Source organism: Paroedura picta, chromosome 8 (genome assembly GCF_049243985.1).
Source record: "Paroedura picta isolate Pp20150507F chromosome 8, Ppicta_v3.0, whole genome shotgun sequence".
NCBI classification, from domain to species: domain Eukaryota; kingdom Metazoa; phylum Chordata; class Lepidosauria; order Squamata; family Gekkonidae; genus Paroedura; species Paroedura picta.
The window spans coordinates 24783772-24810427 of NC_135376.1; the positions used below are offsets into that span (position 1 = coordinate 24783772).

General features: G+C 41.6%; 1 long non-coding RNA gene across 2 annotated transcripts in view; it reads right to left on the reverse strand.

The window, feature by feature from the left end:
- Nucleotides 1-3535: 3535 nt before the first annotated feature.
- LOC143842598 (uncharacterized) overlaps nucleotides 3536-26656 on the reverse strand; it is an 86211-nt gene continuing 63090 nt past the window's right edge. The window contains exons 2-3 of one of the 2 annotated variants that reach the window (XR_013233207.1): nucleotides 8031-8143; nucleotides 3536-7914 (exon numbers count right to left, since the gene is read on the reverse strand). This is a non-coding gene — a long non-coding RNA (uncharacterized LOC143842598). Of the gene's footprint in view, nucleotides 7918-8030; nucleotides 8144-26656 lie in introns of both variants that reach the window. The other variant, XR_013233208.1, reaches the window with a different exon arrangement.

A 26656-nucleotide genomic window follows, 5' to 3' on the forward strand; every position in this document is an offset into this window, starting at 1 on the left:
TTTTCCCGTCATGCCATTCTTGAGGATCCCCTGTTTACCAGGAGTAGCATTTTAGGAGATCAACCCTATATTTATTTTGAGCTATTTACAGACATTGCAGTATGTTGATATTTCAGATTCAAGTACCTGAATTGATTCTTCTAAATGAAAATAGGGTTGTTGCCATCAGGTTCCACCATCTATCATCTTTCTCTGTACCATTTCTCCCCTTGTCTATAGGGTGTTTTATATCCCTCTCATGTTGTTACACCATTTCGATATATGTGGAATTCTGAGAGCAAAATGTAGTGAGGGGGGAAAAAGAACTTTTGGATGAAATGTCTGGGATTTGTTCAGATCTGTTAAAGTAATAGGGGGGAAGCACAAAAGGATAAAGAAAAGAAAGGCCTTAATCTTTGTTCAATGAGTGATAAAGCAGCATCACATGGGTGAAAATTGGCCTGACCTTCACCCACATGATGCTGCTGCTGCCTCAGCTACTCTTTCTTTGCGTGCTGATTAAGTGAAGATAGCCTCTTTCTCTGTGAGGAAAAGTCAAAGAACAAAAAGAGAGGGGGGAAAACCTTGCCTTAACTATAAAAGGCTTATTTTTTTAATCACAGTTGGGCTCATACAAGCTGGTTTCTAATCTTATTTTTAAGTGAAAAAAGTTCTTTTTTAGAATTTCTTTGGTTCAGTAGCTTTCACCTTCCTGAACCTCGGGGTCTAGATCTTAACTCACTTCCTGATGGATGTTCTTGCCCCCCTCCCCTCAGCCCCTCATCCTCACTTTTACACAATAACTGTTTGACTTAAAATGGATTGTTCTCCAAAGCGCTGCCCCTTGGGATATGTCAAAACTGGAGGGAGGGAGAGCAAGACTTGGCTCAGCTGGCTTAAATGACAGGCATAATCTATCTATTGGCTGGGTATTGAGGATTTCTGAGGTAACTTTTACTGGACTTGCATATGTCTGCTTTTTTCTACTGGCTGCCATAAAACTGAGACCGAGTATTAAGTATCGGGTTATCCACGTTTACATAGACAAGGAAGCTTTAGCACTCTGTTACATTTAAATAGCACTCTGTGTGACTAATATTTGTAACAGCACGATACTTAAAATTTGACAAGGCTATAATAATTCCTTCTTGAGAGAGCATTGCATGCCAACAAAACAAGGTCTTCAAGTCATTCTACAGTGTCTTTGGACATAGAATCCATTCAAGCTAATCTCTTGTGGCTGTGTGTAACTTTGTCTCGAAATCTACCAGAAAATAGATAACACAAGACAGTAAACAGAGAAATGTGGAAGAGCGTTCAAGAATCTGGCTGAGATCCAGTGTTCCCTTGGTTAAATCCACTGGCTAGCTTGAGTTTCCAAGGGCCCATCTTCCCTTCGATCGGCTAGAGCTAAGAATGTAAGATGCCATTCAGCTGAATGGAATGTTAATGTAGAGCATATTGCATTACATGCCTGAAGAGGGTTATGAGAAACTAGTGTTCAACATACCTATAACATAGTGGCATGAAACAATATTAAGGATAGATTCATACAAACAGTACTCTCCCAACGCTACATAACACCCTTCCCCCATCATTTCATTTATTTGTACTTTCTTCTTCCTCGAGAGCTGAAAGCAACATTTTAGCCTTACAATAGTTCTTTTGGATAGTGTAGGCTAAGACTTAGGCTTTCGGTGCCAAGATAGATTGGGGTGGTTCAGTGCTGGATAGGGGCAGTTTGGCGCTCCTCGTGTTCTTAGATCTAATGGGGGCATTTGATGTGGTCAATCACAAGTTGTTAGCACACCACCTTGCTGGGACAGGGATTAGGGGGACAGCCTTATAATGGCTTATATCCTTTCTCCAGAACCAGACAGAAGGTAGCTGTGGGGAAGAGTTGTCATGCCCCTTTGCACTCCCCTGTGAGGTGCTGCAGGGGGGAAATACTCTCCCACATGTTTTTTAACATCTATATGCACCCTCTGGCTCAGCTGGTCCAGAGCTTCGAGCTGGGGTGTCATCAGTATGTGGATGACACCCAGTTATATCTCCTGATGGATGGACGGCCAGACTCTGAAGCAGAAATATTTGCCAGATGTTTGGAAGTGGTATCTAGGGAGTCACCGGAAACTCAACCCCTTCAAGACAGAAGTCCTATGGCTGGGTAGACAGGGTCAGGACCAGGAAGCATGCCTTCCCATCCTGGATGGAGTGCAGTTTATGGCTGTACCTACCGCCAGGAATTTGGAGATGATCTTTGATGCCTCCTTGTCTATGGCTTTTCCATATTATATCACTCATCCTTAAAGTTATTTCCTGCCCCCTAACAGAAGTTGGCTTTGTCCAATGTGTTTCAATATAGTTCCGCCCTGTGATAGATGCACTGCAATCTATAACACTATTTTCTCAATTGAAAATGTGTCAAAATGATCCTTGATATGGATCTCAAGGTGCACTAAAATCTATTTGTAATTTGGTACTGCTAAATTTATGTGCCACCTTTTGGCTGACAATGATGGGGTTTTAAAAAATTGTTTCCTTTTCTGTCAAAATACATGGAAATAAGGGCCTATAAAAAGTAGTTAAGAAAGACAGTGTCTGACTATCTATTTGTCTGGTTGTATCCAACCAGCTATTTTTGCTAGTAGAAAGAGAATGAGGGCTTCACTTTGACCACCCAAAAGACTAAGATGAGGTCTTTTATGTAATGAAGAGGAAAATTAGTTGAGATCATATGAAAAAACTGACTGGATCTTACCAAATTTTAAAATATCAACATAGAAATTATTTATTTAATATATTTCTGCATTACCTGACTCACACAGTGAACCTCTTACAAGCTAAGTATTGAAACATACATTGAGAGCAATCCTAAACAGGTCCATGCATAATCCTGTTGGGAAAGGTAGCCATGCTGCTGGCTGCACCAGAGGTTTGCCATGAAGTGAACAGTTTTGCCATGTACCCTTGTAGAGCACTGCATGGTGGGCAGAACATGTCAGCTCATGGTCCTCCATGAGAGGATGGAGTACCAAGGAGCCAGATGTTGCAGCAGCCAATAAAAGGCTCTGTCCTTCATGAAGGTTGGCCATCAACTGTGAGAGTTGCAGCATGGTTACTTTTGAAAACTCATGTCTTAATACTGGGGGTACTTGTCTTGTTTCCAGTGTCTGGCCACGAAGAGGGGGACAGCCCAAGTGAAGTTTCCTTGTGAGTTTGGTATCACTGGGTTGTTCCTCAGCTGTTTCATAGACTACTGCAACTTCAGCTGTCTTTTCCAGAGACAAACATTGGAGAGAGTTTTTATTTTGGGGAGGGGGGGGCGTCATCTGTAATTGGGACCTCAGAAGTGTAATCTGTTCCCAATTTTAGAAAGATTTTAGAGGAACTGATGGCAGGATGAGGTTCCCTGTGCATTTGGTGTGTGTAATTCATAGGGGGTCTATTCTATACTCCTTTGAACCTGCACCTGACATTTTCTCCAAAAGCACTTTCATGGGGCCATCTTCTTTGAGAGGTCATTCATTGTTATACAAAACCCAATAGCCTTGTTGAAAAAATGGACAGACGGGTAAAAGAATGTCTACAGCAGGGGCCACCAACCTTTTTGAGCCTGCAGGCATCTTTGGAATTCTGACACAGGGTAGTGGGTACAGCTAAACAAATGGCTGCCATAAGAGGTGGAGCCAACTACAAGATGCCAACTACAAGATGTCAGGCCTTGAACAGTAACTCTTCAACATTTCAGTCAGAAGCTCTGTTTAACAGGATGCCTTTTTAAATGAACATATGGTATAAAAATGTTTTCTTGCATATATACTTTACCTCCAGTGAAGAGCCTTGCATTGTGGTGACAGCTGGTGCTGAAGCAGCTTAAAAAAAATCTGCACAACCAATTAGGTCTTCAATGGCCAATCAAAAGCCCTGCTGGGCAAAAGCCCCATCTGACTCTACAGTTTCTAAAATAATTGAGGATCTCCAAGAAAGGTATTGTCAGGACCCAAAGGGGACCTCTGGACCACAGCTTGCTGAGAAACAAGCCAAAATCATGGCCAGCAAGATTACAGTTGGCCCCGTTTGCTTACAGGACTACTTGACTCTTGATGTTTGAATTTCTTTAAGGATGAAAGGCCAATATCAGATTAACTAATTATCTAAGACTCTCTTTTTACTGCAGATCACCGGATCTAGCTCTTTCTGGATGTGTTAAAGATCAACAAGAGATGTATAAACAGTACATTGCTCATGTACTCCCTCCTAGTCATACTTATAGTTAGATTTTATATATATAAATATATATATAGTTTTTATACTGCCCCATTCAAAATGACTGTCTTGCGGCACTGTACAATAAATAAAACTGATTACAATAAAACATAAATATTTAAACAGTTTTTAAAAAAAATAACAGTTAAAATATCTAGTCTAGCCCCAGTGATGTTCCATTCTGGTCAGTTGTAAGGAAATGGTATAAGTAAGGGGAAAGAAAGGAGGGGTAGAGAGAGGCCCAATCTGCTGTTTGTCAGTGCTACTGCTGTGCAGGCCTCAAACATAAGCCTGGCAGAAGAGGGGCCCCCAGAACTTCTGGGAATTCATGCCACCAGGCGGGAGCCAGGGTCAAAAAGGTTGAGGCCAAGTATACTTCCTTGAGGCCAGGGACCCTCACCCTGTTGGTATTGGCTCAGCACAGAACTCTCCGGGGGGCATTCTCAGAAACGCAGTCCCTTAGATACAGGGGGCTCAATCTACATATGCCCTTGAAGGTGAGTACTGAAACCATGAACCTGATCTGGAATTCGACTGGAAGCCAGTGCAGCTGCCCCAAAACAGGTTTTATGTGGGCTGTACATGGAATTTGTGTGAGAACCCGGGCAACTGCGTTCTGGACCAGCTATAGTTTCCAGAGCAGGGACAAGGGAAGGCCTGTGTAGAGTGAGTTGCAGTAATCAAGCCTGGAGGTGACCACTGCACGGATCACTGTAGCTTGTGTTTTCATCAAGTGATTAGAAGAAGCACAAGACAAAGAAGACTGCCTAAAATATTTGAGGTTTTTGCAACTGATTTTTTTTTTATTAAAAGAGGGGTGTGTTGTGTTTGATAGTTGCTTTGCATGTTATTTCATTGTTGATGTTTAGAGGCATGGCCTGCTAGAGAGTCTAGTTCACTTCCCTTTCAGTTCTGAAAGGAAGAGTAAAAAGCAAGATGGTGGAGAAAGTTGAGTCAGATCTTTAAGAAGGATAAAATCTGGCCCGGCCTTGTGTCTGTATTAAGCTACAGAAATGGACTGATCTCCTCACTCTCAGACTTACTTGAACTCTTTCTGTCTTCAGGTATAACACCACATCTGCTGGTTGGCACTCTTTTCCATTTCTAATTAGGAATGTTTCTGCTCATTACCAAGTAATGTTGGCCTGTGCCTTTGTTTATTTAAAGAATATTTGAACCTACTATCACATTATACTGAACATACATTTTTTCCCTTTATGTTCAAAATTTCACATGGTTTTTTGGGGGCATGGCAGCTGCATTAACACAAGCTTGAGAAGTTCCATTATTGTCTGTTGAATCCAAACAGTCTTTTTTTTTTCTCAAGCAGCAAAATACATACTTAGTTACAGCAAATTGGTAAGTCAATATCCATGCCATAATGTGCATGCTTAGTATGACTAAAAGTGAATAATTTATCATCCATGTTTAAAATAAAAGCATAAATTCCTACTGTATTGAGCAGATCCCTTCTCCTCCCAAACACAACACTAGTGCATTCAAAAAGGAATCTTTACATCTTCACAACTGAGAGCAGAATTGCCGGCATTTGCTTGGGATCTTTTATAGCATACATATTTTGGTAATAATCATGTATTCTAACAGTCACTTGAGAGCTCATCTGTGGATACTGATATCAGTAGATATCTGTAGATTGGGAACACATGGAAAGAAGACAGATTTTCCTCCAAACTTGAAGGAATCCTCTAGTTTAAGGTGACCAGATTGTCCCACTTTTGGAAGGACATCTGGGGGTACCTGGCAAATTGTATTTATGTTGAAATTAAAATATATATATTACAATGCTATTTTCACGTTCTGTGAAACTTTTTGTTGTTCCATATAGACCAAATTTTTAATCAAGACCCCCCCCCCCCCCGGTCAATGGTGTCCTGCTTTACCAATGTTAAAATCTGGTCACCTTACTCTAGTTTGCTCCTGTCAATAAAAGGTAGGAGGAACACCTTTTGTGAGATATGTTGACTTTTGATGAAAGATTCTTTGGGGCTAGGCCCGGTGGCAACTTTGGGACTACTTGCAATCACCAGTCTCTATGACTTATGTAGGCCTAGCTGCTTGCTACTGTTCAACAACATACATGAATTCTATTAAGAACATAAGATCATAAGAAGAGCCCTGCTGGAACAGACCAATGGTTCATCTAGTACAGCATTCAGCATTACACAATGGCCAATCAGTTCCTCTGGACAGCCAACAACAGGTCATAGAGGTTGGGGCCTTCCCTTGATGCTGCCTTCTGGCTGGGATTCAAAGGCTTAGTGCTTCTGAATGTGGATGTTCCCTTTGGTGACCATGGCTAGTAGTCACTGATAAACTTAACATTACTACTAAACATTATAAAGTTGAAGTTGTGTGCAGACAATTCCCTCTCTAGGGATGTGCCACCAATAAGGAGATAGCACTCAGCCATTGAGGGCCATTCGGTTCAAATTGCACTCTATCAATGAGAGCCAATCAATTCAAACTGCACTCTGCCAATGAAGGTCAATCAATTCACATTGCAATATGCCAATGAGGGCCAATCAGTTCATATTGCATGCAGACAACTAATTCCCTACCTGATTGGCCTCCCTGGGGGTGTGCTGCCAATAGGGAGAGAGCACTCTGCCAGAGAGCACAGAGAGCACTCTGTGTGTGAATGAGACCTTGGGGTACTTGTGGATTGTAAACTAAACATGAGGAGGCAGTGTGATGCAGTGGTAAAAAAGGCAAATGCCATTTTCGGCTGTATCAACAGAGGCATCACATCAAAATCACAATATGTCATAGTCCCATTGTATACGGCACTGGGCAGACCACACCTGGAGTACTGTGTGCAGTTCTGGAGGCCTCACTTCAAGAAGGACGTCGATAAAATTGAAAGGGTACAGAGGAGAGCGACGAGGATGATCTGGTGCCAAGGGACCAAGCCCTATGAAGTTAGGTTGAGGGACTTGGGAATGTTCAGCCTGGAGAAAAGGAGGTTGAGAGGGGACATGATAGCCCTCTTTAAGTGTTTGAAAGGTTGTCACTTGGAGGAGGGCAGGATGCTGTTCCCATTGGCTGCAGAGGAAAGGACATGCAGTAATGGGTTTAAACTACAAGTACAACGATACAGGCTAGATATCAGGAAAAAAGATTTCACAGACAGAGTAGTTCAGCAGTAAAATAGGCTGCCTAAGGAAGTGGTGAGCTCCCCCTCACTGGCAGTTTTCAAGCAAAGGTTGGATACACACTTTTCTTGGATGCTTTAGGATGCTTTGGGCTGATCCTGCATTGAGCAGGGGGTTGGGCTTGATGGCCTGTATGGCCCCTTCCAACTCTATGATTCTATGATTCTATGATTCTATGATTCTATGATTCTATGAATAAGGGTTAATCAGTTCAAATTGCATACAGATAATTCACCCCCTACCTGACTGCCCCCTCCCAGTGTACCACCAATAAAGAGAGAACAAATCATGCTTATAGAATCATAGAATCATAGACAGCTTATCTGTCCCCTTCTTCTTCTTCTTCCTGTTGCTTGTAGGGTAGAAGAGGTGCTGGCCTCTCTGAAAGGCCCTGCTACAGATAAGTTGCTCCGCTTCTTCCTACTTACTATCTCCCCCAGGCAAGGGAGGGAAGCCAGCTGGTTCCTTTGCTGCCTGTGTTGGTTTCAAGTCTCTGCTGGAAGGAAGCACAGGGAGAAGGCAAGCAAAGAGAATCGGTATTTCAAAAACAGAATGCCAAGAGACAGACAGAATGCAATGAATTTCTTAACTCAGTCCAATGAAGGGTACCTTCAGGCAGTCCAAGGGCATCAGCAGAAGGAGCAGATCATAGGTTGTGTCCACATCCCAGGCCTCCCAGCTTCAAGTTAATATAGGCTGTCATCAGCTTCTCAGTATTCACTCTGTGAATATAGTTCTGTAATCAGCAACTGTCTTGCTAACATGGTGTGGTGCCTTTTAGCCTGAAGCTCTTTTCCAGAACTAGCTGGAATTTCTCTATGGCTTAGGTGAGCCAGGAAACTGAAGTCAGGGCTGCCCTGGAAGACTGCCCAGAAGCTACCATTGGTACAAAATGCTGCAGCCAGAATGTTGACTGAAGTGAGTCAGAGGGACCATATCCCTTCAGTTTTGGTTCCTTAAACTGGCTTCCCATTTGTTTTTAGGGCTTGATTCAAGGTGCTGGTATTGAACTTTAACACCCTATACAATCCTACCCACTCACTCCGATCATGCTCAGAGGTTATGCTTTGGTTGTCCCTGCCATCTGAGGCTCTCAATCTCTTATTTCCATCTGAGGCAATATGTAGCAACTTGAGAAAAGGCCTTCTCTGTCATGGTACCAAAACTACGGAACTTCATCCTCAGGAAATTTGGCTGTTCCCCTCTATTAATGTCTGTTTCTGAAAATGTTTTGTGTTTTATTTGGTTTATCCCCAAAAACAGTCATTGGCCTTCCTATTAAGGTAACATTTTTTGTATTTTTTAAAATTGTATTTTAATGGTTCAAATGTTTTAATGTTTTGACATTTACCTCCCTATAGACTGAGATTGGGTTAAAAGACAGCAAAAAAAATTAATCTAAATAAATGTAGGTCAGTTGATAAATAAGAAGCAGAGAAGGAGGCAGGAAAGGAGGAGAAGGGAAATTATTATTATTGTTGTTGTTGTTGTTGTTGTTGTTGTATTTATACCCCGCCTCCCCCCGAAGGCTCGAGGCGGCTTACATAACCCCGTCCCCTAAAACCATAAAATAACAATAAGATCCAATAAATTTACAATAGTGGAACAACGATGGCTTAATCTTACTCATTTGGTCTCTGCATCCTCAACTACAGGAGGGGGGGTGACACTCTCTACCGCCAGTTTGTGAGGGGGGGGCTGATCTTCTTACTGCCCGGCCTCAGTTATAAGCCTGGCGGAAGAGCTCCGTCTTATAGGCCCTGTGGAATGCTGGTAATAAGATTTACCTTGCAGGTCCTTGAAGATTTAGCTGAGACCCAGATACTTAAAAATGAAAATACATAAAATGTCCTCTCTTTCCACACATGCATTTCTGAAACTTCATGGAAATGTTCTTTTTTCTATGTTAGTTACATTTAATGTTCACAAATGGATTGGCGTTATCCCCAGAAGGGAATACGTTTAAATTGGTAAGGGGGAGAGGAATGATTGACACAAAGTATAAGTATTTTTGTCATGACTCTGGTATATTATTAGTTAGAAAAACTCTTCTAATGAGCAATGTCCACACATACCAGCTGTGCTATCAAGGATTTGCCGGATACTAACAACATTCTACTTCATTACTAATACCCATCACCTCAGATATGAACACCTTTAGGATATTACTCCAGTTAAAATTCCACACCATTTCAAGCAGTATACATTTTTCCATGATGAGTTGCTTGTGCATACTGTTATTTTGTATAGATGGTAGATTACAAGTGAGCCGACTACCAAATTCCCATAAAAGATGGGGGGGGGGGAACGCATACCTACTTTTTGAAATACAACATCCACAGTTAATTAGGAACATCATAGAATCACCACAAATAGCCAAGTGTGGAGTCCTTTCCTTTTGTGTATTATGTGTTAGTCAAGTGGAGAGGGAGCATCCCATCCCCACTTCACTTGCTTCCCTCTTCCCCCTTTTTGAATATCTTCCTCCTTTTCCTCACTCCTTCTCCCTCTATAGATCTTCCTATATCTTTCTCCCAATATCTGAGCCTCCACCCCACTGGCCTTGGAGGTTGAGAGCTGCCTGACATCTGACATCTGAGGCTTCATCACGCACATGCACATGCACATGAAGAGAGGCCTTGGAGGCAAAGAGCTGTACAGCTCCTTATCTCAAGGCCAGTTTATCCATGTAGCTCATGTAGCATGTGCTACAGGGCCCACGCAGTGCCTTCTCCTTCCCAAGGATCAGAGCTGTAGCCTCTCTCCTCCTCCCTTCCCCTCTTTAAGGACACTTGGAATGACTACCCTTTCCACTGAGGAGGGGGGGGCTCTCTGTCCCCCATCTGACTGCTCCTACCACAACTGTATTCTATTAGAGCCCTGCAAATCCTTTAAACTGGCTATGGTGCAAATTCTTGAACCACTCCTGGCTGACCTCCAAATCTTCCCACATGACACTGGCCTTGGAGATCAAAAGCTGCTGACTCCCAGGGGCTTTCTGCACTGGTATCCTCATAGCAAATTGTTTGCTGAACGAAAAATCACCATTTAAAATAGTGGAATTCATCATTATGCATACCTGCCTTTGTAGTGGAATCCAGTTGCGTTTCTATTGTTTCCCACAGGCTTCCGGTCTCAGCAAAAATCGCTAGAAAGGAAGCGCTATTGCCAAGCTTGTCCCGCCCCTGGCCGTCAAGCAGCCAATGGGCGGCCGTTAGCATGCTCCCAAACAGCCCCTTTCCCTTTAAGAAAGGTTTTTTTTTAAAAAAAAAACATACCCGTTGCAACAAATATGCGTTGATTTGTTGCAACGGAGAGACCCATCCAGCTGGCAGGTGTGTTTGAGCTGCAGTTTCATTGTTGCCACGCTCCCCCCCCGAGTGAAAAAAAAAATCCCCCCCCTCACGGGCGCGATTTTCAGCCGAAAACAGTGTGAAAAATAAAGGGAAAATACATCAGCAAACGGGCTTTTCTGTTGTTTGTGCTTAGTGACTAAACAGCTCTGGGGAGGGACTGAAGCCAGGGAAGCCTCTAAACGGAGGCTCGCCGATGCGTTGATCTCCGCTCGCTCAGAGAAAAAAAAATGGTATCGCTTCGCCGGAAGATCAGAGGAGAGAGCCAGGGGGAGGGACTTTGTAGAAACCGCAACAATGGTAATGCACAGAACTTTCCCGCTAGTGTTGCAGATTGGTTGCAGGAGTGTAGCGCTTTCCGGAGGGTGAATCCACTTTTGGGGATTTCCCTGAAAGCGCTACAACGAAGCGCTTTTTGCAGATCGGTTTCAGGAGTGTTGCAGATTGTCAACGACGTTGTGCATAATGGCAAATCAGTAGCGTTTTCAATTGGCAACCATTGTGCGATTTTGAAGGAGTGCGGAAAGCCCCCCAGTCTCCAAGGCTTTCCCCTCCACACCCACACACTGGCCTTGGAGCTTGAAAGCCAGGCATTTCCCAACCTCCAAGCCTTTGTTTATGAAACTGGCTTTGGAGATTGAGAGCTCCCTGGCTCCAGATATCTGAGGATTCTCACACCCCATACATATGCACACATTCAGGTGGATAGCTGTGTTGGACTTAAGCAGCAGAACAAAGTTTGAGTCCAGTGGTACCTTTAGGAGCAACAAATTTTATTCAAGGTATCATCAATGAACCAGAATTTCCTCAGCCATTACATATAGGAAGGGGGTAGATTGGTTGCCAGGAAGGTCTGGTTAGAATAAGAACTGTGCATTACCTGGATGAAGGTGGTTGATAAGATTGATGCATGGCAAGAAATTAGCATGCCAATGCAAGATTTATAGATGTGAGAATTAAGTTTGAGTCCAGTGAGAACTGAGAGACCTAGCATGTAGACGCAAATACCTTCAGATATACAGAAGTGGGGTGATCGGCTGTGTAGAGTATTTCTCCTGTCCCCAGACCAGAGAAATACATTCCAGGCTACCATTCCAAATATTTTTGGGGGCAGAATGATTTAAACCTTTCAAGATATATTTTAAACTTTTCAGATGTTCCTACAAAGGTAAGTGTGCTCACTAACGATGGGCTTAGATATCTGCAGATAGGGGGCACACTTGGAATATAGTATATAGATGTGGCTTTATATCTGAAGTAGAAAATGGCATACTTGTTTAAGCTAATTATAGGATAGGTGAGGCACAGACATCACATGTTAATGGATAAATGGGAATTGGATTCGACTAGTTCTTCTGCTGAACAAAGGGATGGAGGAGTATTCACTCAGGTCTCCACCTCATCACAGCCCCATTCCTGTGTCCATGAAGGTCCTAACATCCCTGGCAGAACAATTTTGGGTTCCAAAAGAGCCCCTCCTCCCTCTTGGACCAACAGAAAAGCTGACACTATCCAACTCACTGTGTTTAGATCACAGGAACCAATTATTGAACAATTTCCCATTTATGTGATTTGGGCTGAGTGGAAGTTCTTGTGTAGGGCCATACCAAGAGACAGGGTGGGATCAGTGAGTTTCCACCAACTGTACTAAAATGTTAATACATGTTTGAAAAAAGACGGCTCTTGGGCACTTTTTGCAGCGTTGATTGCCACGGGGCCTAATGCAGAGAGAAAAAGTCCCGAACAGAACAAAATTGAAAGGTACAATAGGAGAAGATTGAATCTTGTTGATCACACTCATTCTTTCTCTTCCACTTTTAAGGGCCACTGGCTATCTGAGGCTCGAAAAAAGAACCAGAGAGCAGCTGATAGAGTATAATTCCTTTTTAGTACATGGAAACACTGTTAAAGAAACACTGTTATCCCTTAGCCATAAAAATCTACTATGTAAGTTTTTGCTGAAAATCAGAAAGCTCAGTATCCATCATAGCATTAAATACAGGACCAGCTACATGAAGGCAGCAATCTCTATTCTAGCATCATCTAGTCTCCATTATGGAATCAGAAGGCTAATAGAAGGAGTCTTCTATCATCTTCTATCTATCTTATTTATATACCACCCTCCGTTGCAGCTCAGGGCAGTTTACATTGAACATGGGAGAAGTACAATCCAATTCAGCAACAGCATTGAATAAAACAACAGAAACAACAGTGGTTTCAACAATATTCCAATAACTTGTGGAATCTAGATCTTTTAGAACGGTAGATCTTTCCCACATTCCCCTCCATTCATTAATCTCTTCTGATTCTGGAGAAATGGAGTCACAGGAACCACCTGGACTAATAGGCATGAGGATTGGTAGGCTATTCTGAGGATGGAGAATGGGCCAAATCACACATCCCCCTTCCTCTTCAGCTCCATAGATGGAAGAGATAGGAAGAACAATTTCACCACCACTCCATGAACACACCCCCTTTAGCTGCCTGTCCCATATGATTATTAGTCCACATGATTCTAGAAATCAACATTTCTGGAACAGTATGTGAATGAGGGGAAGAAAGGAATGTGGAAACGATTCATGAGCATCATTGCCTTCTATCAACAGATCCCTATATCTAACCCATTATGCAGTAGTGTATAGTTTAAACATGCGGCTGTTGGACAGAAGAGGACGGTTATTTATTGCATATAGATATGGCACTTTTTTCTCACATCATCACTTTCCATAGGGCAATTGCTACCTCGGGCAAGAGGGGAATGTGTGGCTGAGATACCCTCATGTATGTTTACAATTAACAATGTTATAAGTCTACAAAGGGGTTTTTGTCCCTCCCCTGAATTTCCTTACTCTAACTTTCCCACAGGACTGTGGGTTAATGTTGGAGCATTTGCTCTGAGTGCAGAAGGTCCCAAGTGGACCCCCCAGAATTCAGGCTAAAGGGGAGCAAGTTAGTAATGTGAAAGACCTGTGCTTGAGACCCTTGTGATCCTTGGCCAGCAGACAGTTCTGATCTTGCAAGGCCAATGTCTTGCTTCTGTATGTCAGCTTTCAGTGTTCATGTGTCCCTTCAGTGTTCATGTGTCCCTTCTGACCTTTGCAGACACCAATGCTCCTGAACCGCAGAACAAGGGAAGCTACAACTGGTTCATTACTCTGAAATGGGCTGCATGATTTTCATGAATGAGGTCTCTCCCAGAGGTAACACTGTGTGCTTTTATGTTATTAAACACCAATATTTTATAGTGGCATTAAATTAACCCCCTAAGAGGTTATTAAAATGCATGTCAATATTAATATCAATACAGAGGTTGATGTTTGTGTTGATCATACCTACTTATGCATGAACCTAATTTGCATTATTTTAATTGCATTCTCCAGAAACAAGATTAAATTACTTCCATTTGATATCTGCTGACTTTTTATGTTTAGCTTACATTAAAATAGAGTTTTCTTCATTTGCTTTATCAATAATATGAAAAATTAATGGAGCTCTTATTAAGGTTAAAAGCACCTCAGAGACACCATCATGCACTTGTGGTTGTTTTGTTATTAATCTTGGAATTGCTGAGAAAGTTGTGTGGTTATCACTATCTGAATAATAAAAAATTCCATTTGCCTGGCAGGAGGTTACCAGATGCTCATCGTTCCTCTTTTAAAATAGGGGGTTTATAATAATTGACTAGTTCCACCCTTATGGTTAGACTGTCAACGTGATCTGCACCCCAGGTAAATTGAAGCATTTGGATTTCAGGCAATTTAAGTCCCAACATTATGAAACTGGTGAACTAGCCAAGCAGCTGTCAATATGCAACACAATGGGTCCTGCATCGCTGCAGCATCACTATAAGTAAAAGGGGTTGTGGAATACACCGCTTTATGGCTATGTGAGCCAAATAGCTTCCTTTAGTGCTAGACAGAGAGAGAAGGCAGACCTTTAATTGGAAATGCAAACATTCTTTGTGTTGCTTGGTTTAACCAAACTGGATCAGAATAAACCCTATTTTTAATGTGCTCATGTCCTGCACACAATGAGCATTGGCCCACCTTTTCCCTCCCTCAAAAGGCGCCTCAGAGTCCTCAAAAGCAGATGCTAGGGTGTCTTGTGTTGCCACAGGAAGAAATGTAGTGAGAAGGGGAACCTTGGGGACAATGCCTCCCAGGCCCTTCTGTTCCCAAATAAGAGGCTATGATGGCAGAAGAGGAACGAGTGATTTTTGCCTGATTATCCACCTTAGTTGGCAAAGTCCCCTCCAGAAATGATTATTTTGTCCACCAGGAGCACTGGACTGCAGCATAATATTTTAAGGAATCAAAGGGATCACATGGATAAGGGAAAAGGTGGGGAAAGTGACTTCCTCTACTTCAACTTATTGTTGTACTATCCACATAGATATATTTTGTATGCAGTATTCAATGTGGTGCACTTTTATATTTTAAAGGAGGGGAAGGGGCTAAAATACATCTTGGTGTAGTGGTTAAGAGTGGCGAATTCTAATCAGGAGAGCCGAGTTGCATTCCCTGCTCCTCCACATGCAGTCAGTTGGGTGACCTTGGGCTAGTCACAGTACAGGGAAGCGTGGGCAGGAGGAGGATGCTGCAATAATCCTGCATGTAGACTTCCTAAAAGTCATAGTTGGCCACTGGGAACAGAATGCTTCACTTGATGGGCCTTGGATCTGATCAAGAACAGCTCTTCTTAAGTTCTCTAAAAAGAAATGCTGGATCAGATTCAAATTCAAAGAGGCACTGAAAGCTCTGTGGTCATATTTCCTTACATTGTTCCTACATGGACTCCTGATTAGGTATTAGAAGAAGTTATTGGCACTCAGTTGCATCAAAAACAAACTCCCGTACTGATACTAATTTTGGAAAGGGGGCAAAAGGCCATACAAAGATGATTTCTTTTGGGGAGGGGTGTGTGTTATTTTGCATTTACATGCAATAGCATCATGGAAGAGGATGGCTTCAATTTGTAACATAATTTAGGAATGGAAAAGTTAAACCTCTTTTCACCTGCAACAAGTCTGGGGGTCTGAATAGTGCAAAGACCCAATCATGATTCTGCTAAGGAGAAGGCAAACCTTTGAAGCCCACACTTTGTAAAGGAGAAGGTGGGTGGGTGTGTGGGGGGATGATTAGCTGTGGGAAACCATCCTTCCTGAATCACTATCTTAAGCTCCAACTTATTTTGCAACGTTTGCTGAGCAATAAACGTCTTTGTAAGTTCTGCAGTTTCTTTGCAGCTAGATGTGAGCTCAGAATGGGGGTGGGGGAGGTGGAAGTGCTTCATCACAGCTGTATCAACAGCATCTTTAAAAAAAATAAGCAGCTGACATGGCATGTCAAGCATGACAGACTTGGCCCTGAAAGTAAAGTATAAGCTTCATTGACCAATAACATAGTTTTGGACTAATGCCACTGGAAAGTTTTCTTGTAAACTGATGCTACCTTATTCTCTGGATTCTATATCAAGCTTTCTGAGATTCACGAGCGCACCAGTGCATTGACTGATTCTTCTCAGGCGCTGCAAAATGCATGAGGATCATGCATTTTGATGACATTTTGATGAAAAGCACAGCTAAACACAACGTTTATAAACATTGGGATGCTGAAACCCATTAAAGAGTCTCAGTCCCAAAGGATTATATAATGCTAAACCCAATATGCTTTCACTTTATATTACATGAGAGCCGTGGAATGAGAATCCAAGAGATGAATGATCACAGGTTATGAAAGCAAGGAGAGCATTGCCAGTCCGACAGGCCCAAGAGTGGCAAGTGGGTGTGATAAACACCCACGTAAATCAGTATAACACCCAAGTGTGTTCAGATGGCTGGGAGTATGGGATGTGAGGTGCCCAGGCTGTAATATCTATTACCCCACTGATCACCAGGGTTTATTCAGCTGATTTGTCTGACTAGTAGGTGTCCCCTACCTTTCTCACCACTCCGTGTGCATCCTTCCTAAAGCTGTGCACTGGGTGGAAGAGAATGACCATTCCAGATAATAGGAACAGACCGTTCTTCAGTCAAGGGTTCAGATAGCTGGGACTATGAAATGCTTGGGGAACTCAAGAGAGTAGAGAAATGATGTCAGTTTGGATCACTGAATGTCACCATTAATGGCAAAAGTATTGATGCATGCAGATTCTAAATCTGAATGGTAATAGAAATTATATGGCTTATTAGTGCCATTGGTTCTATGTGCTGTTAGTTCGGTATAGTTTTTAAGAAGTTTTTATTCTGTTTTTAATTGTGCACCATAATAAACAACCAACAAGTTTTACATTATTTTTATTGTTCAGCTCAACTTTTGAGTTCCTACCTGTTAAGGTTGGGTTTTGTTCCTTTTTTGGTTTAGCATTATTAGCGCCATCAGACACTGAGAATAAAAATAAACCAAAACTATTTGGCAATACTTGGTCAAGAGGCTAGTAACAAACTGCAGAACTAAAAGTGTGGGTCTGTTTTTATTTCACATTGTCTGATTTTTCAGTTTGTTTCAACATTCTGCCTTGCTTAGCCACCCAGACAATGCAAGTGACCCCACAGATCCTCGGTGCCGCTTTTAACAACTGTAGCTGTATTGCTATTAATCATTAAAGATCCAAGAGAGACACATTTAAGTGGCCCAAAACGGTTGATGTTACCTTCTGGGAAAAGCAACATGAAACATTTTAATAAGTATCCAAACAATCTCAACAGAAATGTCATAATGCATTTATAAAAAGACGCTTTGTCATCTGCTATTATTTGCTTAACAGCCTGAATAATTAATCAACAGTCTTGTTATTCATTTGGTCAGAGAAAATAATACGTTGATCAGTTTGGGTCCAAGAGATGGCTTAATTTCTGGGGAAGGAATCAGGAATCTGTGGGAACAGAACAATCTATAGGGAGGAAACTTGACTGATTTAATTTAAGAGGCGGATTCCAGCCGTCCTATTAGTGTGGAAATAAGGCGGAGGGGCCAGGGAAGAGAATAATGGATGGATTGGGTAACTAAGGGTTACAAATTAGAAATCTCAAAGAAATCTGGGAAAGAATTGTTGTGATGGTGTAGGATATTTGAGAAATATCCAGCAGTCACCGAAGCCATGGGAAGAAACTGCAGGAATCTTTATAGACAAAAAGAGGCAAGCATTTTGCACAGGCGGTGCCTTCGCTAGCTTCTCAGGCAGGAATACATCAAGAGGGCACATTTTTGGAATCTTCATATAATGAATTCAGATGGTAACTTCTCTTAAAGGCCTGAAGGATTTGCAAGGAATCTGACGATGCCCTTTTTGTCGCAGGCCCAAAGAATTCACTGATGAGAAAGGCAATAATGGAACTCACAACAATTTCTGGTGCTTTGTGATGTGCTTCATTGAAAAGTTAAGGAGAAACGGAAGTCTAGAATCTTTGGGTTAACAGGAGGCGATATGAAAGGGAAAAATGGTTACTATACTCTGCAGGTATTAGTAACTGCAGATTCAACTTGCAGGCCTACGACTAAATTTATACCACAAGGAGGCCTTGTCACATCACCAAATTCAAATTATGTTCTTAAATAAACTTTTAAAATCAATCTGAGTGCTGCACAATAGGAATGTGCATTAAAAATTAACTAACAAAAATTCAAACCAAATTCCCCAGTTTTAATCATTATATTTAATATTCTACATCTGTCCAATTTTTTGGCAATTAGTAAACACCAGAAGTTGTTAGTATAGAGCCTTGCTGTTTACCTTTTTGCTATTGTATAACAGAAGGAAAGGAACACAGCAAAACCAACATGGAGTAACTCATAGTGCAATCCTAACCAGTTATATTCTTCTAAATACACTGACATTAATAAGCTTAGAAGGGTGTGATTCTGATTAGTATTGCAATGTCAGTGGACAATGTCCATGACAGAGGCATCATCCAGCCAGAAGAATTAGCCAATCTTTCTATCAGACATAAGGACTTCTGAGTAAGGACCAATTATTGCACTGTCTTTGTTCTCCTGAAAAGGGTTTCCTTAACTGCATGCAGTTTCATATTCCTGAAGTTGTTGCAATTATGGGGCCTTGCTGTTTGCTTTTTTGCTATTGTACAAGAGAAGGAAAGGGAAGCAGCAGAAGCAGCAGAGAGTAACTCATAGTGCAATCCTAACCAGTTGTACCCTTCTAAATGCATTGGAATTAATAAGCTTAGAAGAGTTGGTTCTTATATGCCGCTTTTCTCTACCCGAAGGAGGCTTAAAAGGGTGTAACTCTGGTTAGTACTGCAATGTCAGTGGACAATGTACATGACAGAGACATATTCCAGCCAGAAGAATTAGCCAATCTTTCTATCAAACAGGGTTGTCTCCATAAGGATTTCTGAGTACCAGTTATTGCACTGTCCCTGTCAGTTTGAAAAAGGTTTCCTTAAGTGAGTTTACTTTTATATTCTTGCCCACAAGCTTTTGCAAAGAATTCAACAGTCCTATGTCTGGCTCTTTTATTCTCTAGGCAAATAATCAACAGGTCCTACTGTGGGCATCTAAAGCAGGGGTAGTCAACCTGTGGTCCTCCAGATGTCCATGGACTACAATTCCCATGAGCCCCTGCCAGCATTTGCTGGCAGGGGCTGATGGGAATTGTAGTCCATGGACATCTGGAGGACCACAGGTTGACTACCCCTGATCTAAAGGATTCTTTCTTTGTTTTTCCTTCCATACCTGAACTCATGAAGTTACAACTTTGATTATTATGATATGCAAAGTGATTTTTAAAGAAATCAAAGTCCTTTGACAACCAAAACTTCTGCTCCTAATTTGTATAGTTTAATTCAACAAGTATTCAAAAAGCACTTTTTTTTACTTCACTTGGTTTAAAAACAAATAGTTCACGGCCATGTGATCCATTAATTTCTTTCTTTCACACTGTCAGATCTAAGGGGCTTGCTGAGCTCAGGGAGCTCTTTGACATTCATAATTCATTGGCTTTGGCAAAACAGAAACTGCCAAAGAATAATTAACTTGTGATATTGAATTCCTGGTCTGAGCCCAGTTTATGTATCAAGACTCGGGATCAGCAGAGATCTATAAGACTGGTCTAGATGTACACCGTGTGTATTATGCAATAAGCAAGTTTTTAGAGGCAGGGTACATTCAGTAGTATGCTGGCCACAACCTGATACAATTGTCAAAGTCTGACTATCTTATGGGGAAAGAAGAAGGATGTGTGTACCATGGGAACCTACAATACTTACTCTTCAATTTTCCTGGATTTGGAGTTCTCACCTTAGAACATTTTGACTGGGGAGGTTTCAGCTATTTAAAAGGGACGTCACCACTCAGTTATTAGAAGAAGCACCCATCTAATCAGACACTTTTGCTTCAAAATACCACCTTAGACTGGCACTGCCCCCCCCCAACATGGCTGTTCTCTGGTTGTCAGCCAGCCATTCACCAAGCTACTCCAAAGGGTCCCCCAGTTGTGGATATGCCTCTTTGCATGAGTCAAAGCCCCCACCTCTCACAGCCCCCACCTCCTCCCTCTCCAATTGTTAAAATACACATTTTAAACAGAAACCAAGAACTGGCCTGAGACTTTTGAGATGCAATTTACAGCTTAGTTGTCTCTTTGTGCCTTTGGTGTCTCCATTAATCTAGCTAAGCTTGAGATCAGCCATTGTGATCACTTGAGTAGATGCTGCTGACTATGGACATGCAAAAGTAAGCAATGTCGATAATGTTAGTTATTTAAAAGATGTACCTGACTGACTAGGAGAGGGGTGGGGAAAGTTGGGGGAGGATTCTGTCCTTGGCAAGTAAATCAATGTAATGGTCCATCCCTGACCACAAAAATGGAGTTGGATTTTAAAAATAAAATCATCCCACAAGCTGCAATGTATTTGTTACTTTTTACCAAGACATGATACCATTGGCAACCACATAAGGATTACCCAGTGACTACACTTTTCAATTTAAAAAACCCTCTGAGGTAATCTTTGCATAAATATGAGATAGTACAATAAGACAAGTTGGCCTGGCTATTGTGTTCATGTTGAATTTCATGGTGTTTCCTGCCACCTTGTACTTTCCTGTGGGACTTTTGTTCCACCTGCTTCTGTAGTTCTTCCAGGCAACTGTGCCAGAAGGTGTATTGCTTGTACCAAACCTCTCTCAACTTGTCCCCTCCTTGTCCCCTCCTTTCCTTGTCCCTAGATTCTGGCTGGGATCCTGTCTTGAACATCTACTGGCTCAGCTCACTCCTGACTGTCCATCAAGAGCAGATAGCCTTCTCCTTGATGGGCTGTTTGGCTGCCTACAATAGTCTCAGTCCTGTCCCTTTGGCCATTCAATGTGTACCATTAATTCAAGCAAAGAATACTTTCTGAACCTGCCTACCACAATGCTCATGTTAGCCCCTTTTCTATCTCCTTTCATATGGCCCTTACTTCTTTATCAACAGAAATGTTCCCACAAATCCTTTTTCATCATCAATGAGCCTTTTAATATGCAGCACCAGGAACTAATTTTTACAGCTGTTATGTCACCCAAATAATTTTAATTTCATTTTCTTGGTCCAAAATATGTCTACTGAGAACCTGCTCACTGGGTCTTTGTTTACACAAGGGTGATTGCCTAGCAAGGTTTCTCTGAAGCATAGCTGTATGGCAAGAGCTTTTTGCCTGCATGGATAGCTGCTGGGTCATAGCAGCTTGTGGCTGTCTTTGCCCAGACTGAGAAGACAGGCATTTCCCACCAGTGCCATGGTCATTCAAGTCATTACATTCACTAATTCCCATTAAAAAATCCATCCTGTCTTTGCACCAGGACAGAATGCTTTTTATGCTTGTTTTGTCCATGGTACATATTTAAGAAGGGATCACTAGAACCAAGTGCACTGTTTTAGATGGGTTTATAGGCAGATAGGGGGCCTGCTGCTATGGGAGAGCCATCCAATCATGTGAGAAATCAGTGTAATCATGCAAATAGACATATCTGAATTCATTGAGATGTGTCCACATAGCTCACCGAGCAATTGGCTCCCTGCTCATGACCAGCGAGTAGGACATGAGCTGAATCAGAGGGGTTTGAGCATAATTAATCCCAAATAGTTTATTCCTTTCTGCATCCATTCACATGGCCAGGTACTGAAGCTTCTAATGGTGACCTTCTTTACTTTTTACTTGACAACTGGTTCATTCTTTCTCCTTCATTTCACATTTCAGCTTTTCAAGTTTTCTCTTCATTGCTATTCTCCTTTGGAAATCATCGTCCATCTTTTAGACACAACAGGTTTGTTTTTCTTTTCTGTCTCAGCGTCACTTATTCTGCACTTATTCACAGCACCACTTCTGTCTTTTTGATCTTCCTTTGCCATTTCCAGATCAGAACTAATATTGTTCTGAGGCCTATTAAATGTTTATGCAGCTCTGGGGCTAAAACAATGCTCATTACATTGCTGAGAAACTTGTCCTGGTTGCTAGTTTCCCTAGTATTCTGAGTATTCCCACTTCTTTTCAGGTTTGTTCTTCTTTCTTGAGTAATTTCCTAAATGAGCAAGACTTGATTTCTACTCAAGAGCGTTTAATTCTCTTTCAAAGCCTACCTGTCCAATTATCACAGATCTGTCCTGCACATTTCCACCATAAAACTTCCAATACCAGGACCGTATCACCTCTTGGATTTGTATGTCACTTTTCTGATTTTCCATTTCCTCCCATATTATATTTGAGCCTTTTCATTTTCAAAGCTCACTAGAACGACACACCTGTCTACACCTTGTCTCTAGTCCTTGTATTCCTTTCCTATATATACTTGGATTCTCTATTCTCTTATGTATCTCTCTCATTAATCTGCTAAATTGAATATTTAAATTAACAGTCCTTTTCAACAGAACCACTTTGTAACTCTAAAGAAATGCACTGTTATAAGCAGACAGAATATTAATTTTACCTATTAAAGAATGCAGATGAATAAGTAACATACATTTAATTGAATATTGTTTGCTGTTGCTTGCACAACTGAATTTTATTAAGACAATGATGCAAAAAACCCTCAAAATAGTATACATTTAACACAACTATATTTGCACTATACTCCCACAGATGCCATGCAAAAGTAACTGTGACTGCAGAAAGAGATCAGCTTGGAATTCTACAGTCTTCTCCCCTGACCTTCAACTATGCTCATAATTGGTGTTACTGGCAACTTGAAATCAGTTCGTGTCTCCCATGGTAAAAAAAAAAAAGGCATTGACCTTCCCTTCTTTCTCCATCTTGGCTGTATTCTGTATACTGGTATATGCAATACTGTGCATGCTTTGTGCACACCATTATGAGGTGGTCATTAGTTGTAATGGGAGGCCCCTTTGGAATTTACATAGACCTACCAAGCTATCTTGCTTTCCTCTAAGAACCTGGGCTATTGCAGACTTTCTCAACTGGGGTTTTGTGAAACTCTGGTGTTTCATTTTTTTTCATTAAACATTTACCAAGTGATATTGCTAAACATTATAAAGTTGAAATTGTGTGCAGAGAACTCACTCCCTACCTGATTGGCCCTCCCTGAGGGTGCACTACCAATAGGGGGAGAGCACTCTGCAATGAGTGCCAATCAGTTCAAATTGTGCTCTGTCAATGAGGGCCAATCAGTTCAATTTGCACTCTACCAATTAGGGCCAAGCAGTGCAAATTGCACTCTGTCATTGAGGCCCAATCAGTGTAAATTGCATGCAGTCAATTAAATATCTACCTAATTTGCCCTCCCTGGGAGTGTGTTGCCGTTAGGGAAAGGGCACTCTTCCAATGAGGGCTGAGAACTATAAGGTGACCAGCCATTCACTTCTATAAGGAATACCCAAAGTCATAGAATCATAGAATCATAGAGTTGGAAGGGGCCATACAGGCCATCTAGTCCAACCCCTTGCTCAACACAGGATCAGTCTAAAGCATCCTAAAGCATCCAAGAAAAGTGTGCATCCAACCTTTGCTTGAAGACTGCCAGTGAGGGGGAGACTTTCCTGTTTCAATGGGGAGGAGGGGGGAGAGTCCCACTTCTGCTGTAGCCTCTTTGCACCAAAAAGCAAAATAAAATATGATTTTAAAGACTTTTTTTCCCAATGAGCTCAAGAAGTTGTTAGACCCTTAGACACAAAAATTGTTAAGGTCTGCTTCAGAGTAGCAACCACAAGTGATTAATGAAACCTTAAACCTCACAACTCCTGTATTATTTCCCTCCAGATTATCTTTCCCTCTTGATTCTAGCCAGCAATTCATCCAGTGTATTCTATTCTAGTAGTTCATTTGAATAAACTATACCACAGACTCCCAGACGCTCTGGGGTCAAAAGACCCTCACAGACAGGCTAGCTTGAGCACAGTTTACTTACTGCTTGCTTCCAGATAATTCCACAGATTTCAGACAGTTCATACAATGAGTCCTCTAGGAATGAACTTCTGAACTCTGATTTGGAACATCACAAATTAGTCCGGAAGCCTCTTTGTACAGCTGAAATCTTCCCACTTCTGCTGTAGCCTCTTTGACTTTTTAGTCATATGCTGATTTTGTTCTGGGGTAGAGTTTCTTGAACCCTTAAATCCTGTTATTCCCATGTTGGAGTATTGAAAATACCTGATGGTATGGTAGTGAGTATACCAGGCATGATTTAAATCATCTGATTCTCTAGATTGTTTAGGAGAAGAAAGATCTTTTTAAAAAATTGAGTGCATTATACTGCTAATTGCAAAAGACAGTGCATACAGTAAATTCTTTCCTTGTAGAGCTGTCAAGATTCATATCAGCAGATTAGAAAACTGCTATTGGTATGGTGACATGACCGTGCAGAATGAAAACACGGGCTTCATCATCCTGGATTTTGTTCTTTCTTTATTTTGCTTCCATTATCAATGCATGGCTGACAGTCAAAGCCAAGGTATTAGTCTACCCTTTCTGTTCTTTATTGGGCTGTGTGTGGAGACAAGCTTTGTTTTGTTTTGGTCTTGACACATATATCAATATTTCAGTTAAGACAGTTATTTTGAATATTCTGAGACTGAGTATTCTCAGAGCTGGCCCTCCATGGGAGGGCAGTCTAAAAATCAAACACATAAACAAATTCGCGCTATGTTTGAAAAGGCTCATTTGCCTCTCTGGACAAATCAAGTGGCTCTCAGCAAATAATCCAGATAGGACAAGAAAACCACTTAGGGCCAGTTGCTATTCCAGTCGTGCTTCATTTTACCATTCAGGACATCTGAGTTGAGTTCTGTTTCCATATAATCTGTGAGGTGGGTTAAAGAGGACCACTAAACGATTCTTCAGAAAGACAAGCAGACGGACATTTGCAAAATAGTGCATTACTTACCACTAACAAGTTGTGAAGCTTGAATGTCGGTTTCAAAATAGGAACACTGCAAAATGCAATGATCACACATGCGTATCTAGTCCTTGTATTCCAAGAAAGAGTCCAAGAAAAGAACTGCAGCCACTGTTCCACCCTGTCCTATAGTTTAGGCATCTAAAACAGTTCAAAGAGTTCTCTGTATCCATTGCAAATATTAATCAGCATTGGCATGATTGACTATATTCCAGATTTTCAAATTGTAACAAGACTTTCTTACACTGCAGGCCATTAGCAAATGTCCTTTTATCTCATTATCTCTTTGTAACCCTCATATGATGAGGCACTATAACATCTGATGAGCATTCATAGCTCAAGGATTCTTTGATTACCAGATTAGGTTCTGATAAACTACAAATGCATTCATAATAGGTAATTCTGCTGAGAAATATTGAGGATATTTCTCTGGATGCCATATTAGAAGTTGTTACCTCCTCCTTTTTATTCTCTCTCCCCGTTTTAAGGACAGAGCAGGGCACCAGAGTTCAAGACCCAGCAGCTTTTCTGTAACCTAAGTGCCATTCATGTAAAAGATTAACTTAAAGCAATGTCCTAGTTTTATGACCAGGCTTATACAAGTAAGCCTATGCGGACCTGCCCTTGTCTTTGATCCAGAAGTTACAGCTGGTTACAAAATGCGGCTGCCAGGGTCCTCACTGGAACACCATGGTGCTTTGACATCTGCACTGGTTACCAGTTTGTTTCTGGATCAAGTTCAAGGTCTTGGTTTTGACCCTTAAGGCTAGGGTCCTGTTTACCTGCGGGACCACTTGACTGCTTATGCTCTCCGCAGGGCTCTTCACTCTGCGGGTATGAACTTACTGATAGTCCCGGGAACGCTGTGAGCCCAATCGGGAACGGCGGTATATAAATTTAAATAATAAACAAACAAACAAATAAATAAATACAAGTTGTGACCCAGCTGGATGCAATGTAGTACCCATGTATGGTGGCTCAGCAGGGCCTCAATATACTTTTGCTTTGGATGGCTGCTTTACGAGGGACAACATGGTGGCATATGTCAAACACCATGTTCAGCTCAGTGGGTATAATGTTGGTTAAGACACATTTGAAAGGAATTAATTGTACGTCCATGTTTGTCTTTGTGAGGGAAGAGCTGATGCCCTCACTGAGTCACTACCTTGATAACTGAGGAGTGTATACGGCAGACATCATCAAGCAGCACAAAATGGGCTCGTTCGCAAAGCGCAAAATTACAGTAGTTGTTTCCATCTAATTTCTAGGGATATAACTCCGACAAGCATTTGTTAGGCTTTGTTAGTAATTTACCACAGTGTGTATGCAATCTGCCTTCAGCCGGCTGGCCAGGAGTGGCGAGTTAAAAATTTAATAAACAAAAACAAACATAAACAATCAGTAAGCTGTGCTGAGAAGACATCCTTCCACTCTTTGCCTTACCACTGAAGGAGGAACACTGACTCAGTTGTAAAGCAGAATTTTCAATTCATACAACTCCAAATTCAATCATATTTATAATTAGACAGTGTAGATGTGTTGG